The 16,243-nt window shown below is 34.8% G+C and overlaps 1 protein-coding gene across 28 annotated transcripts in view; it reads left to right on the plus strand.

The window, feature by feature from the left end:
* Positions 1-16,243, plus strand: part of LOC147836423 (uncharacterized) — a 451,022-nt gene that overhangs the window by 178,666 nt on the left and 256,113 nt on the right. For 4 of the 28 annotated variants that reach the window (XR_015493888.1, XR_015493902.1, XR_015493889.1 and 1 more), the window contains one exon: positions 14,249-14,341. The exons of the other annotated variants lie outside the window; for them this stretch is intronic. The gene's annotated coding sequence lies outside the window, so the exon portion shown is untranslated. The remainder of the gene's footprint in view (positions 1-14,248; positions 14,342-16,243) is intronic. 28 annotated transcript variants of the gene reach the window in all.

A 16,243-nucleotide genomic window follows, 5' to 3' on the forward strand; every position in this document is an offset into this window, starting at 1 on the left:
CAATTTAACCTGTCATTAACCTTACTGGTACTTTAATTATGAATCTTTAAATTAAGCATCACAATTAGATGTACAACGATGATTGTCCCAGTTGCCTCCTAAATATAGTCCTTTATCTTTATTTACTTTATTGAAAACTTGTGGTGCCATTAATAATCTTGGATTTGCAGGAAGCACATTAATTACAGGGTTTATTAACTCACTTTGCATTCTATATTAAAAGCTTCTGTAATCAATAGTACATTTCAACTGGAGTGTGTGCATTATTAGCATGCACAAAACGTTAAAACAAACAGTACAGATTTTACAGCAAACTATGCACACACAGCAGTACCAAAAAGAAAACTTTTATTCAACTTGATTTGATTTATTTATTTTGAACAGAAAAAAAATCATACATAAAACAATTCTTTAAACAAAAATACATTTTAACATGGTTGAACTGGAGTGGGTTGTAGCGCAAGCTTATTTTTTCCTCCACTCCATTACCACACACATAATTTGTTTATTATTACTTTAACTTATTTCCTCTTTTACTTATCTCTTCTTTTCTATGTGAGACATATGAGCTTTACATGTGACATATTTTATCCTTTTGGCATCTTTGATATATTAAATGTTTGATTCTACTTGTACATTTACATTTTATAGCATAGACCCCAAAAGGTATAACAAAGAGCCATTCATTGAAATATCATCATATCTTTCTCATTTGATTTATTTTCAATCATTTCTATAATCATTATATTCCTTTAATAATATATATTCATAAAACTTTTTAAATTGATTATTACCATGACATTGTTTAAGAATCTGTTCCAGACTGTTCCATAATTTCACACCACATACAGACATGCAACGCTTTTTAAAGTGTTTTTTTGTTTTCAACATCCTAAAATGTTCTCAGATGATTTCTCAGATTATATGTCCCATGTCTTTCTTCAAAAAGAAAAAAAAAAATACTTTTGTATGCAAGTTATTTATTTCTAGCTTTCAACATAAAGTTTGCTGTTTCAAATTTAACCAAATCATTGAACTTAAGTATCTTCGAGAAAAAAAAAAAAAAAAGAAAAACAGGATTTGTATGCTTCAAATACCCCACATTTTCTATCAGTCTAATTACTTTTTTCTACAGTCTAATATATATATATATATATATATATATATATATATATATATATATATATATATATATATATATATATATATATATATATATACAGTAGGTGAGAGTTCAAAGTGACTATTACCGCCGCGTCATATACCGCCGCCGTTTGAAATAGGAGCCGCTTTGTTTTTAGTGTATGACCGCAGTTTGTGAATGAGCCGCCAGGGGGCGCAAAGGGACGGGATGCGAACCGACAGAAATAGCCCACACAGCAGCCTTAAATATGCTATTGTGCTTGTAAATGAGATTAAACAATAAAAGCATTATAATTCCTTTATTAATCATTTAAAATTTGTTAACACGAATTATTGTTATTCTAAACTTTTTAAGTGCAAAGAGGATTCTTTTTGAAAAATAGAATTGAAGAAGTTAAAGACAACTAATATGAAAGCACAAACATTCAGTACAAATATTCTAAGTATGCCTAAATTAAAAAATTAAAGCAGTCTTTTAGCCTAAATGTAAAGAGATTTTCAGTGTTTGCTATTTTGGTAGGACTAACACAAGACCTTTTCATTTATGTTTTAATTTACCTTTTTATTTACATTTTCGTTGTTGATTATATTTTACTATTTAATTTTATGTCACAATTATTGTACATAATAATAAACGAATAATGAAAAATAATAAAAATAGGCCTTATGTATTTAAGGACATGTGGTGAAACACTAAGAAACGGTCAGGCGCATGGTCTAAAGAGCTTAAGTTGAATACTGCTTCATAAAATAATTTTGCCGCAGGACATATCTAAGCGACCTTTTTATTTTTAGAGATGGTACATTTGAATTGCCTCTTCCCACTTCCCCCACCTCAAAATTGAAAGTTGCAAACAGAACTATAGCTCATTTACACCTTGATGCCTCAATAGCAAAGAGCACAGCCCATTCACACCTCAACACAGAGCAAGTTTAGCGGAAGAATGTCAAATCAGAATCACGCAGATGAAGCACACCAGCAACTACTTTCATGAAACTATTAAATGTGTATTGTCATAAATTTGCTTATTTGCAGCAGCTTTTTTTCGCGCAACAGAATTGCGGCGTTGGGAAGCCGTCAATAAATAAAAACAGGGTCAATAGTGAAATCGGCTTTTCATTGTATCCCTATTACCTATATCAATGCATTGAAGGCCTTTTATGGTGTCATCAGGATAGAATAGCCTAAGTTATATTGAAATAATTTAAAGAACAAAGTTATAAAAACTCACATTACATAAATAAACAATTAAAAATATGTTTAGGTTGTCTTTATTTAATTGCCCTCGTGATGATTGTGTGCTTTATCATTATGTGCGTTTTACTTATAACGTGATTCAAGTGATGGATCTGCGACAGAGAAACTAGGGGTTTTGGGAAACATGCATCACTATATCCTTTTTTTCCCCAAACTGTGCATAGTTCAGCCGCAAGTTACTGTACGTCTTTTTTTGGGAAAGCAACCCATGTCCGCTAGTGCCGCGCGCCTCTTTCTCTGGGCAAAAAGGAGTTGATTTTTAAAATATTAAATATATAGATTAATTAAATATTCAGCAAAAGAGACATTTATTTCATATTTTACTATGCATTTCATCTGATATGGGGGTTGTTGTTGTGCGAGTACTGAAGAGCGGTGTTGACGTGGTGTTGTCAAGAGCGGTGTTGTTGCGCGCCTACTGAAAGGCGGGACCGAGGGTGTGCCGCGTCGCGGGGGCACTTTTGATCATTTTGGAAGGGCACTTTCTATCCAAGACTAAAAAGGGCATGTGCACTGCACAGGTTGAGCCCTATGTGTGCACGTGCCTGTCTCGGAGTATTTAGTGCACTTGATATGCAGCTCCGTCTCAATCAGCTGCTGAGGGCACAGCCGCTTCCTCACCGGCAGCCATGTCCGCTGCCCTCTTCTAACATGATAGAAAATACTGCAAATCAAGCTGTCGGTATCTCCCCGCGGTTGAAATTGTTCGTTATTCGAAAAAAAAAAGAATAAATATCAGTGCGCAAGCTTTCTAGATTTATTTTAGGCCTATATTCAGCTGTTTTAATCTTGCAATTCTGATAACTTTTAGAGATAATGTCTGTTTTTATCAACTTGTCTGTCATTTATTTCTCATTTGCTACTTATTTTATTAATTTGTTGATGTTAATATACTATAGTCTTGTATATGCATCTAAAATCCTTTGGCATTCAAATTTGCTTTGAACTTGAAAGAGAGAAAGAATCTGATTTTACCTGTCAGAGCACATTGCATATGCCTTTTTTTAATAACATTTATTTAACAAATATTTTAGCACATCGAAAGTAATTAAATTACCTGTCTTTTGATTAAAACCTTTATGCAAAAAGATCAGAAAAAAAGGCAATATATGCGCCATGACATCGCTCTCATGCCACGATTTGAGGATAAATTCGCATTTAGGCGCTGCTTTGAATAAAATAAAACTATTAAAAAGCACATTAAAGACACTCATAAAATAAAACATTAATAAGGGAGTATCTTATGAAAAAACACCAATTGACGGGCTCTGCTTTCAGTTTTAAAAGAATCAAGCAGCTTTAAAAATATAATTTGCTGAAGAGAAATGACAGGGAAAAAAAGATTAAACATATCGGCACTGTAAAAAGAACATTCTTCTTTGATATATTCTTTCGACTCCGACACATCAGCTAAGATTATGAACGACGGAGTGTCTCTCCTGCTTCAGTGGCGTGTCCAGCTGGTTATAAACGAGGAGGTGGAGAGAATGCGCTGCTTACTTTCGGCTCGATATATTTAATTAAAAACTAACACCGAGCTGCTTATAACGCTCAAAAAAGTTAAACTAAAATGCACAACTCTTGTTGGTTGCACCTGCGGGATGCACAATGAACCTAACGCGCCATTATTTTAATTCTATATTCGTGAAGAATGAGCCAACCGCATATGCTAAGTCAGTCCTGTTGGTCGGGACTCTCTGCTTTATAACTTATTAGTTTATTACAATAATCACACTTAGCTTTGCCATCGTTCTTCACCACATATAGCCACTCAACACATCTTGCGGTCTATCTTTAATGTTTAGATTATTGAAGGTGCTATTGATGTTTTGAGAAAAAAAAAGTTAATAGTACTGAAACTAAATTATTAAAAATAAACTTGCGGGACTTCGTTTATGTCCTGCGGCAACATTATTTTTATTACACTTTAAGTGATCTGCTTGAGGTAGGTCACGTTTATCAATGGTAAGTTTTAGCCTAAGTTTACATCAATAACATAATGTGCATTGTCCTTTACCATACAAAAAAAGTAAAAAAAAAAAAAAAAACATTTATTTATATTCTAAATGCATTAAAAAGCAAGCGCATATCTTAGCCTTGAGTTTGTTCACACTCTGCCTGTATTAACATAAATGCTGTATTTTAATATAGCTAATTTTGATTAGCTTTAACTGACAGCCTTTTCTTCTTTTTCCGCGGTTATGCGGCATTATATTTCACACGCATATGCAAGGTGACTGAATATGAAATTAAAATACAAAACTTACTGAGCCATTAAGTAAAAAAACAAAACAAAAAAGTTATACTTTAAAGCAGAACATTGACGTTTTGAAACAAAAAAACGGAACTGAAACTAAATTATTAAAAATAAACCTGCCAGACTTAATTTATGTCCTATTTTCATTATTTATTTATTTTCATTATTCGTTTATTATTATGTACTATAATTGAAACATAAAATGAGATAGTAAAATATAATCAACAACGAAAATGTAAATAAAAACGTAAATTAAAAACATAAATGAAAATATCTTGTCTTAGTCCTATCAAAATAGCAAACTACAACTCTCTATATTTAGACTAAAAGACTGCTTTAATTATTTATTTATTTAAGACTACTTATTTGTACTGAATGTTTATGCTTTCACTTTAGTTGTCTTTCATTTCTTCGATTCTATTTTCCAAAACGAATCCTCTTTGCACTTAAAAAGTTTACAATAAACCAGGTAAACAAATTTTAAATGTAAGTTGAGGTGATCGCAAGTTCACAACTGTGAGGTGATGTGCTCTACCGGCAGAATAATCTATATTATTTTGCTGTTTTTTATATGCGCACGTTTAAGATTTGAGATAATAACATTGCCATGATAGTCAAAGAAATCAAAACATTATTTTCACCCCAATGCAATTTAATCGGGCACTGAAGGCTAATAACTTAATTCTTATATTTGCTTTTTGACTTCTCACCATGTATCTTTTCTGCAGCATAGTATAGTGTAAGAGCATGTCTATTACCAGAAAAACTAAATTAAAATTATATTTTAATTGAACACATCACATCACATACAGTAAGCTACGCCTACAGAACAGTCTGTTTAGCATTGTGAAAAGGCAAAGCTGAATATCTGTGGTTAAAGTGCCACCCAGCGGTCAAATGCTGCTGGCGCATCAAGTACCGCCGTCGCCGCGGTATGAATGGCGGCACAAGGAACACATTGAAGTAGTAACATCTGTATATATATATATATATATATATATATATATATATATATATATATATATATATATATATATATATATATATATATATATATTTTTTTTTTTTTTTTTTTTTTTTTGATGAAACCAAAATTTCAGTTTACTATTTTCTGTTTTTGTCAACTCTACAAGTCTTGGTAAATTATCCCCAGAACAAAAGATCATCCACAAATAAAATAAAGTTAAACTCTGATATCTTACACATATCATTAATGTAAATTATAAACATCTTGACCTAAAACTGACTTAGCTTCCTCAAATAACCGTTTAGTGATCAGTTCTTAAAATACTTTTTTTTTTTTTTTTTTTTTTTTACATCAAACCCTTTCAACTTTAAATACTATTTTTGTGCAATTGACAGATTCTGAGAAATTGCAAAGGTTTTTTTTTTTTTATGTAGCACCAAAGGCAACAGACATTTAAATGTATGTCTGTTTGTAATTTGATTAATTATTATGGCTTTATCCTAACAATCACGACATAAAGCACACAGAAGAGCTCTACACTTGTGTATTGTATCTTCACAAAAGAGTGTAGAAAGAGACTCCAGTGAGGTAATCGAGTGAACATGAATTCTGTCCAATAATCCAAAGCAGCAGCAGCAGTAGCAGTAGCAACAGCCCACACATTTCCCAATCGTTCTAACAGTGAGCTACTGATCTAACAGTGAGCTACTGTATAGAGGTCGTAACAAGTTCTTCATAACAAGAGCCAGAGGACATAACTATGTCACTTCTTAAAGTTTCCTCCAACCAGAGACAAATTAAGCTGTTGTCAAAATCTTTTCCATTCTGCTTATTTATAGTCATAAATACAATTAAAAATAGCACAATTAACATATCTCATCCCGCAGCATCTTAAAATTCATTTCTGAGTCTCAGAGTTTGCTGAGTGTCACTTGAATAGATACGCCTAAATTATTAGCACTGCAGGGAACACCAGCTGATGTAGCAATTAGCCAATGGCTTCATTAGCACAGTTAGAATCCTGGGGTTTAAACAAGCATGAGATACCAAAACTGTTTCTGCATTAAGCTATTTTAAATCAAGAATCCAGCCTAAAGACTGCATCTAATTGCAGCTAGATACTGTAAAGCTGAATTACTCATCTCTTCTCTTCGTGCGAGTGATGATAAGGAGCCGTAAAGCTGAGTGAATTTCTAGAAATTTCCCCAAGCCAGATGTCCTCAAAAGTGGTAGCAATTCAGTTATGTGTGTAGTCTCTCTTTAACAACACTGCCACTAAAATCTGACCTAAAACAGGGATATTGAATGGTACTGTTTATGTATATGAATTGATTCTAAAAGAAAAAAAATCTTGTTCATACAGTATTTCCCATCAAAATATTAAAAATACACTATAAGTTGTATTAAAATTTTTATTATTTTGTTCTCTGTTTTTATTATTCTGTTGATTTGATGTTTTTTTTCCAAGTCTTTGTGTAGCCTAATTATTTCTTTATTTATTTTTTGTTTAAATATAATATAATATGTAAAATATTTAAATAGGTCTTTTCTCTGTATTTTTATCAAAATATTTGTAACTTAACACATTTCATGTAATAAATATTAGGGCCAATTTTAGTTCAATTATGATTGCTTGATTAATTGATTTATTGATTTGATTGATTGATTGATTGATTGGTTGGTTGGTTGGTTGATTGATTGATTGATTGATTGATTGATTGATTGAAATTAAGCACCAAGTTTATTATTAAAATATTTAGATTAATGAAATGGTCTCTAAAAGGGTCTTTCAAAAAATGGATCCAAGAAATCACTTCTAAACCTAAATCTAAGCAACTGCCACCATTACTACTTCTACTACTACTATTAATATACGACTAGTACTCACAGCAAGAAGGTAGCTTTGGACTATGAATCCTGGCTGGGCCATTTGGCATTTCTGTGTTGAGTTTGCATGTTCTCTCCATCTTTGAGTGGGTTTTATCCAGGTGCTCTAGGTCTGTTGGAATAGTTGAGGTAGAAGGAAAATGACAGGGGGTCGCTTGGTGATTTAAAAAAGTCAAAATAATTGGATTAACTTATTATCAGCAGATTGATTTTATGCCACCAGCTTAGACCTTTATTGTAATGAAATACATTAAAAAATAAATACAGGCCATGACTGAATATTGAGAATGATCTCTGAATAGAGGCCTCCAAAATAAACCAAGAATAGGCTTGTGCTGAAAGCATTGTGTTCACCAGTCTCTTTATTTAAGGTTTATATTAAATAAAATAAAATAATAAATGACTATAAAAATCATATGGTTGTTAGACTGTTGCACTTTTTTGTGTCAATATGCTCGTGTTAAAATACTAGAAATTATATTGTTGTATGAGCCCTATTGTTGTATGTTGTTTGTTGGACGTTTGCATATGTATAACCACCTAAGAGGAGTTTGGGGGTCGCTAGTCTCTGGCATTGTTATTTTAGGGTTCACAGGCTGAAAAGTTTGTGAATCCCTGCTCTAGGTGAATTGGAAATGTTAAATTGGCTGTAGTGTATGAGTGGGTGGGTGTGTGAATGTGGGAGTGTATGGGTGTTTCCCAGTAGTTGGGTTGTGGCTGGAAGGACATCCTCTGCGTAAAACATATGCTGGAATAGTTGGCAGTTTATTCTTCTGTGGCAATCCCTGATAAATAAGGGACTAAACCGAAAGAAAATGAATAAATGAATAATTAGAAGATGAAGGAAAAGTAGAAGAGTGTGGTAATATTATGAGTGCAAATGATAACAGTATGTTGTCATTCGACGTGAAGCAAACTCAGAAAACTGTCACTCTCTGAATATTGTCACTTGTCAAGATTGTTTAAAATTGTCTGTTACTTTGACTAAAGATGACAAGCTTGACTTGTCACAATTTATAGAATCTGATTTCAAGGATTCATTTAATCTCCTTCTACAAGGGCTCATCAACCGTCAGCAGTGTTCTTAACTTGTCGGAGACTAGGGAGCTTCACAGCCACTTTCTTGTCTTCAAGGGTTTTAAAACAATCCCTTCGAACTGTATTAACCTTTAAACAAAGGTACAATGACATATTTATAAACTATGAGGCCTGTTTAGGAGTATTATTGAACAAAATGGTGGTGAATGCTGTATTCTTACAAAAAGTAAATCAATGAATCAGGATTATCAGGCTATTCTGGCACTATCGTTCAGAATATATTATGGTTATTATTGTTATTGGCAATGCGATTTTGGTAATGCAGCATAGTACATATTGTGGGGGAGGTGATAAATGTCAGAAATCATCATATTAGTGGTTTGTAGAGATTTGAATGTCTTTTTAAGCTGACAGTCAGTTTCCTAATCCTAATTCCTAATTTTGAATAGCATTTATTTTGTGAAGCACAAACATTGCACACTGAAAAAAGTGTTGCATGCAGAACTGTTGAATAATGTTCAACTTAATTTGTTTAAGGTTAACACAAAAAAATTGTTTACAACCACTTAACGTAAAAAAAAAAAAAAAGTAAATCCAAGGTATCATCTTTGAATAATTGTTTTCAGTGCAGTTGAATTGTAAATAAAAGGTCTACCCTGGGTGTCATTTTCATACAGTGATTGGCTTGTTTGGGTCATTGATTTTGAGACCTGACATGTTTTTGCCCTTATTTCAGTTCAGTTATGGTAGACAGCCTGTACAACCTAAAAGACCATGAACCTAGTCATTTACAATTGGAAATGCAGTGCATAAAAAGTTGACATGGGAGATCTAGAAAATCTAGAAATGTATTTATGAGATGGCAACAATGAAGCAAGCATCAGTAAATTAGATTCAATGAATGCTACACATACTGCTTTGACAACTTTGCTGTTCATTTGTAACTAGGGCTGGGTATCGAGTTCGATACTTTTTAAACATTGATTGAATCGTCTCGATACTATTGAGTATCGAAAAATAAATTTTGTTCGCTACCAAATTTCGATACCCAAGGGTATAATCTTGTCAATGTGCCCAGATCAAATGCTGGTAATTGGCTGCAGCGAGGCTGTCTTGAAAATCAAAAGTTTACGGCCGTTACGCCCACTCGCTCAGAGCTTGTCAAATGAGGCTGTAATGCGTACACTACACTTTAAAGCATTTTTGCATTGTTTGACAGCAAGAAGATCGGCGAAGTCATCATAACAACGTGCCCACCACAAGCGTCGTCCTCCGTGACTGATGAGGATTAAAGCGCGATGGCTAGGGCTCCGAAGAGTAAACAGAGCAGACATAAGCGCAAGCTGATGGCCCTTTTCCACCTCCTCCGCCTCAAAATCATTTTAAAGTTGGGCGAACTTCGTGTTGTAACTTTTGCTTTTTGTTGTTAATAATACACGCACTGAGGGCTACACAGAGCAACTTTATTCTTTCCAACACACAGGGCCACACAGGATTCAGGGCCAGACCATTACATAAACTGCGTGGGGGTAAATCAGGACTTACCAATTCATTGCTGAAACAACACTTCGCATACTTCGCAGTGGCTAGTGTGGCACAGATAGCAGAACTTGCCGAACAGATCCGCCACTTTTAACGCTCATAAACAGTCATAAAGTCCTCGTGCTGCAGGAATTATGAGGCTGCTGAAGTTGCTCAGCTGTCGTGAAGTGAGGGGTTTGCGTCTTTAATAAACTACGACAGTTTGCGTTCACTGAACAGTTAATAAATCCATATGAAACAGCCCCTTAAAAGTCACGTTTCGCTTTCAGTTTCGGGGTTAGGCGCGTTTTGCACAATTCCGATTTGTATGCCTATATCACATTTTTTTGCTTGTCTGTTTACACGTTCATTTAAGCCCTGCAAACAATTGTACCGCGCTCTGGCACACTGATAGTGTGAGTACAACCTAAATGAACGTGTAAACGGACAAGCAAATAAATCTGATATAGGCAACAAATCGGAATTGGGCATCAAGACCTGACAGTGTAAACGGGGTTAGAGTATCTTATTTAAATGTCCTTATCCTTGGCTGCATTAACAGTTTAGCTTTCATGTTTTCTTCAGATTAATGTTATAGTCTCTGCTCCAGCTGAAAGGTGAATGCCACAGGGCCTTTACAAATTTTATTGTTAAAGGTTTGCTGCCTTTTTCTACGGTGGAGAAAGATAAGATTTACTGGATGTGCATTTTTCAATGCCCAGAAAGGAACCAAAAAACAGTCAAAAAAAGTCCATGTGATTTAAGTAGTTCAATCATAATTATATGAAGCTGCGAGAATACTCCTGTGTGCAAAGTAAACAAAAATAACTTTATTTATGGATTTATCTATGGGAGGATCAGAAAGCTCTTTGATTAAATCCAAAATATCTTCATTTTAAGATAATTAATGACAGAATTGGTGAACTAAACCTTCAAGCAGCAGTAAGCCTCACAAATACTTAAAATTGATCGACTTAAAACTGCTTGAACTTTATAAAAACTGTTTGCACTAATAAATTGTGTTAAATACACTTTGTTCATTTTGTGCTTTTATTCCTTTGTTTATTGGTCTTAGAGATAAGCCTGCTGTGAAAAGTGTCCCAAACATCCTGAAAAAATAAAACCAAAGTTTCTCAGAGATTATGAGTTATTTAATCTTGTTAAAATATATTTCTTAAAATAAAAGTATCGAAAAGAGTATCGTTCGGAACCGGTATCGAATCTAGGGTATCAGTATCGGTATCAAAAATTTTGGAATGATACCCAGCCCTATTTGTAACTAGTAAGCCCATCAACTACATCAAAAAACAATAAGAACATATTACATACAGATGTGGCTACTGAGAATGCGCGAGTGGATGAATGTGACCACACACAATGCTGCAGTACTGCGCGGTACAGCACAAAATGGTCTAACACAAGAAAGACATGAGCAGCAGAGGGCAGTTATGTAACAGTGAACATACTTAACTGATATACTGGACTGTAGCAGCTTACACAAGGAGAAGCGAAGAAAATTAAGTAGGCTAATCATTATTTTCTCATCAATAGTATCATGAGTTTTTTGAGTCAATGGTTTGTTCGCTGAAAACTAAATTTTCAAAATGTTGTGGGTCAACTAACCTAATCAAAAGTCATATTAGTAATGTTAAATCCTAATACAACAGTCTTTGTAAAGTATGACAGTAATTCAGTATTTTGATTTTTTGATCTTCAACTTAATTTAATCAAAGTTTAAAAATAGCGGTTCAAGAAGAAATGTTACTTTGCTTGGCTATTGGAAGGTTTAAAAATTATAATGTTTTTTTTTTGTTTGTTTTTGTTGATTATTATTTTTTAATGGGTGCAAACTAAGGGTGTCACGATCCTCCAATTCCTCGATTCGATTACATTTTCGATTCCAAAGGCACAATTCGATTCTATTTTCGATTATGAATAATTAATTAATTAATGACCAATTAATTATTTGTAGCCTACCGTTTAAACTACCTGACCTGCATGGTCTTTGTTTTACCCATAAACAAATCATACAGTAAATGAATAAAGGCAAGATACACACATAATTACCACCTGTCATTCACTTTTTTCTGCGGGACTCGTGAATAGGCAGTGATCTGTGTTGTTATAATGGCGTCGGTAAAAAAAAGGCACAACCAACAGGAACCAGCCAACAGTATCTGAGGTGTGCGCTAAAATGACTAAGTACAAGTGAGTGAAAGATTGAAGCAGTCCTCTGACTGCCTGGACCTGCTGTCTCGAGCGCATGACTGTGTGTGCGTCTGTGTCTGTGTGGTCACGTGATGTGCATTTTCAGCGGTAGTGAGGAAGGAGGGCTGCTCAGAAATGTTACACGCCACTGTGGATGTCAAATCGTTGTCGTTCTAAAATGCCATTTAAAAACAAAGACAGTGTAAACAGGGCCTGAGTGTGTACTTTTCGCGAGTGGATTTGCTACGGGGGCGGGTGGAGGATCGCGATGCCGGTGTTGTCAATCGGACGAACCATACGTAATACGTGCATAGCAGAGCTTGCAAAACTGTGTTTTTTGTTTTTGTCGACAACACGAACGTTGTCAACATAACTAACTGGAAATCCAAAATGCTTACACACCGGCGACTTCATTGAAAGAGGAGAGGGTTTAAGTTCTGTCGACGGGTCTCCTGCTTTTGCAGTTTAACAAGCACTTCAACAAGACGGTTTTTTTCCCGCTTGGCAAGCCAAGCTGACGTGACATGGGGGCGTGGCAGCATCGACGATTCTATTTTTTGATTCAATAATCGAAATTGAGCATAAATTTAGATCGATTTCGATTAAAAATCTAAATCGTGACACCCCTACTGCAAATAAAATATTTTTTACACTCATACAAATAATATATATTTAATTTGTGCTGTCTCATGCATCAATATATTATTATTTTTTGTGTGTGAAGAATGAATGACAGCTTACGCTCTGTTTATGAATTTTAGCATGAATTCAACTGGTAATGTACTAAACTAAATGACAACCTGGCCAGTGTTTAAATTTCTGTTGTTCTACCTACAGATCTATTGTATAAGAATAATTCTGCTACTATTTTAATGCCGTTCGACAGTGTCGTATGTACATGGGATGATGATGATGATGATGTCTCCTCACTGCAATAAACAATATCTGATTGCTTCTTATTTAATTTTTGCATGTTGTTGCAGTGGATAGTATTGAAAAATATTAGTATCAAAAACCAAACAAAGCTATCCCCTGATAGATGTACTAAATATGTTCAAATATTATATTTTGCAAATAGAATCACTAACCCTAAACTTCATATTCCTACTTAATTAAAGTATAAATTACTCACCTAATGTTGTCAGTATTACTATTAGCAAAACAAGTTCAATGGCATGACATTTTCAAATAATGGCTATATCTGGCAACATGGAGGAGTGGAGTCTGTGGCTGCAAGATTACAGAAACAAAGCAGTTCATAAGAGTCTTTGTTCGGACCACTTGAATAGACTGAATTTGTTTTTTATTACACATATTTTTTGTGTCCTTACAATAATGTGTGCCCCTGCTGTAAATCAGTTGAGGAAATTGATTTATATTTAATGCACTGGGTTACCAGTACCGAAGGTGAGTTGGCAGTATTTCTTCACAGGGTGGCAAGAGATATTCTCCTGATAGTGGTAGTAGTGTCATATACTGAGCTCTGTGTCTATTAATCTAAAACTGTCTATGTATTCAGATGTAATATATTGCAATTTCATCCATATATTAATAAGTGGTTGACATGAAATGAAGTTTAAAAAGGCTTTAAGATGTTTTGAGCTTGTCTACTATGAAAACTTTCAGGGGTAGTTTCATCACAATTCCTTGTAAGCCATTTAAATGATATACAATAACAACATATGCATTTTAATAGCAGGTGGAAACAGCAACATGTCTCTGGAGAGCACTACTGATTTTATCACTGAAAACCCATGTTAATAATAAGGCATTATTCTTCATTCACCCTGATAGGATGCATATGTCTTTGAAAGGCAACCCAATAAATGATTCTCGTATAATCTTCCTCATATAATTGAATCATAAAAACAGCCCAGAAGTTGTAGCTTTAAGTAATGGTGTATTGAGAAATATCACAACATTCCATCTTAAACAAGTAGCAGCTTGAAAACTTTGAATGTGTCTGCAGGACATGAAACGAGCATACAGAACCAGCTACACAAGGGAATAGTTGGATGGTGGAGGTCAGGTTGTAAACCTACTAGTGCAGTGAGGCAGAAAGGTAAGTTCTTCTTTTATACCCTGCCAAAACAAGATTGGCTTAAACATACCTTTAGGACATGTTAAAAATGGATTATATTCCTGTAGAAGGAAAAAAAGGGTTTATTTAAAAAAGAGATAAAAATCAGATAATAAAAAAAGACTATAATTTTCTTGCTGCATTTTTTAAACTCATAAATGCATGGTTATTACAAGACACTTATAAACATCTACTGCACAAACAAATTTAATAAGTGGTTGGCGATAGAGATCTGCATTCTCACAGGAGCTATGGCACTCGACCAGATTTCTTGCAGCATGGGAATACATTTCCAAATAAAATGTGGTAATGGACGGTAACTGGTGTAATTTAAACAGGAGCAAGCGGTCTAACAATATATTGCTCCTTATATTGGAACTGCATATCGGCATTCCTTGTTCCTTTTAAGCACCAGTACAGCCACTGTTCACGACTGTAACACATGATGAATGCATAAACCAGTGCTTTCTGCACTTGCATTTTATTTGCACAGTCTGTGAGTGCATCATGACTGTCCTCAGAGCTGGCTTTACCATGGCAGAGCAAAGGGATGATGTTCAGCTTGCATTTGAAAATGGTCCGTTTACTGCTAGGAAACCCACATTAGGCAAGTCTGATGCATGGGAGTTTATTTATTTATTTATTCATTTATTTATTATTTATTTAATTAAATTACCCTTTGAACAATGTGATAATATGTTAAAGTTTTACCCTTTAGCAGTCAAGGGGGTCACACACTGGTTGCACTGCTTTCACTATTGCATTTTAAAATTCTCCATGCATTTTAGAAATCTAAACATAGATTTCTTTCAGGGTACAAACACTGGTGCTGCAAGTCTGCATCTGTGCATGGCACCCATCTAGCTAGCTTTTGCAATTCTTACATGGTTGCCTCTGAAGCTAAGCAGGGCTGTGCCTGTTCAGTACATGTACCTGGACTGGAGACCACATGGGAAAGCTAGGTTGCTGCCATAAGTGGTGTTAGTAAGACCAGCAGGGGGCACTCAACCTGCTGTCTGTGTGGATCCTAATGCCCCAGTGTAGTGATGGGGCTGTGTGGATCCTAATGCCCCAGTGTAGATACTGTCAGTGAGCACCCTCTTTCGGATGAGACGGTAAACCAAGGTCCTGACTCACTGTGGTCGTTAAAAATACCAAGATGTCCTTCGAAAAAAAATAGGGGTTTAACCCCCCGCCATCCTGGACAAATTTTCTAACTGGCCTCTGTCCATCATGTCCTGAATGTTGGTGCATGTTACTTCCAACTATCATATGCACAGCGCTGAGCATCGCATTTACTGTGTGACCAGCTTCAGAAGACTGTAACCTCAGGTTTAAGGCGGAACTCAAGTCTCATCACAAGGGGCAAACAAAACTGACATTTAGCCTACAATCAACCTACAATTTCATCTGTTATCACTCTTTTTTGGTAGTACCAAATTAAACGTGAGATTTTGTAAATTGGATATACATTTCGTGGGAACGGTTGGGTCAGGTAGAAAATTATTCTAAGCGGGCTGCAGGTGAACAAAGACTGAATATACTGTACAGCGGGAGCGGTGGGGTGCAGAATAAAACCTGACATGAAAGGGACTAAAAAATCAGTCCCACACAGACCTCTAGTTGGCAACACCAATCTCAAATCATCTTAGCGCTGTCAAGATATATTTTTCACAGACTTCGAATGATTTTTTTTTTTCCTTCAGAATTGATAAAATGTTGTAATGCATGAGCTTTTATCACTATTGTGAAGCATATCCTACAGTGACCGTGTAAAAGTCTTGACTCGATAATATTGCATAAAAAAGAAAAAAAAAGTTCATTTTGATTTTGTGGTAACTTAAATTGCAAATGTGGGGTTAGTTTACCTAAAAATAAAGTCAT

This window comes from Danio rerio, chromosome 6 (genome assembly GCF_052040795.2).
Source record: "Danio rerio strain M-AB ecotype USA chromosome 6, GRCz13ab, whole genome shotgun sequence".
NCBI lineage: Eukaryota > Metazoa > Chordata > Actinopteri > Cypriniformes > Danionidae > Danio > Danio rerio.